Raw genomic sequence first — 1612 nt, forward strand, 5'->3', positions numbered from 1 at the left:
ATGTAAACATGATCCTCAGTAATAGATTTATGATGGTGTTTCTCCATTGAAAATATATAGTTGTAAGGCACATGAAAAATCCTCTGTTTAGTGAAAAACACACATTTGAGCACTTCATCCAGGCCATTGAGATTAGTGGAAATGGGACCTTGTCCTTTTTGACATTTTTTATTTTATCTATTTTTATGAACCCTTAAAGTTGGTATATAAATATGTTCATCTTGCCTGACCAGGCGGTGGCGCAGTGGATAGAGCGTCGGACTGGTATGCGGAAGGACCCAGGTTCGAGACCCCGAGGTTGCAGCTTGAGCGCAGGCTCATCTGGCTTGAGCAAAAAGCTCGCCAACTTGGACCCAAGGTCGCTGGCTTGAGCAAGGGGTTACTCAGTCTGCTGAAGGCCCACGGTCAAGGCACATATGAGAAAGCAATCGATGAACAACTAAGGTGTCGCAATGAGAAACTGATGATTGATACTTCTCATCTCTCTCCATTCCCGCCTGTCTGTCCCTATCTATCCCTCTCTCTGACTCTCTCTCTGTCCCTGTAAAAAAAAATATATGTTCATCTCTTCCATATTCCTCTCTTAGACTTAAGGATCCTCTAGATATCACCCTATTGCTTTTCTTTCATTCTCTGAGAAGCACTATACAAAAGGTAACAAAAAAAAAATTTTAAGGGATAATATCTCCTTTTTCCACTGCCCTCTACCTGACCCCATTTTTCTCTAACCCATGATAATTAGGCAACATCTAGCACAGGGGTTAGGAAAGGGAGCTCAGAAGCCAGACTATGTTCTGATCCTGAATCTTCTACTGTAACTTTGGTTAGGTTATTTAATTTCTATGAGCTACAGTATCTTCATTTGTAAAATGATCGTATCTATAATGATTGTATCTTACTCATCATAATGATTGTTATGAAGATTAAATAAAAGACTTCATGTGAAATACTTAAAAGTGATAGTACCCAGTACTTCTTGTGTGCTGGGTATTATCGTTGTTATTAGCCCATAATTCTTTTAAACTATCATCAGAATCTTACACTGGCAGAGATCGTAAATGCCTCAAGTGACCAAACTTACAAGTGTGCTGGAGAAAAGCCCAGTGCACACCTATTTTCTCAGCATAATAATGAATAGCATTCTGTTTCAATCTCAAAAGAGTCCCTGCTTGGAAATCAATTACCCGGTCATCTAGTAATGACTTAGTAATTTAAAAATCAAATAGGCCTTCTGTGTGTGTGTCTTGTCAACTGTACTTCAAACTATAGTGCATACCTTTCTTTCTGAAATTTTCCTTCTTCGGCTTTTTCTTTCTTTCTTTCTTTCTTTTTTTTTTCTGAAGCTGGAAACGGGGAGAGACAGTCAGACAGACTCCCGCATGCGCCCGACCGGGATTCACCCGGCACGCCCACCAGGGGCGATGCTCTGCCCACCAGGGGGCGATGCTCTGCCCATCCTGGGCGTCGCCATATTGCGACCAGAGCCACTCTAGCGCTGAGGCAGAGGCCACAGAGCCATCCCCAGCGCCCGGGTCATCTTTGCTCCAATGGAACCTTGGCTGCGGGAGGGGAAGAGAGAGACAGAGAGGAAAGCGCGGCGGAGGGGTGGAGA

This window comes from Saccopteryx bilineata, chromosome 1 (genome assembly GCF_036850765.1).
Source record: "Saccopteryx bilineata isolate mSacBil1 chromosome 1, mSacBil1_pri_phased_curated, whole genome shotgun sequence".
In the NCBI taxonomy this organism is placed as follows: Eukaryota; Metazoa; Chordata; class Mammalia; order Chiroptera; family Emballonuridae; genus Saccopteryx; species Saccopteryx bilineata.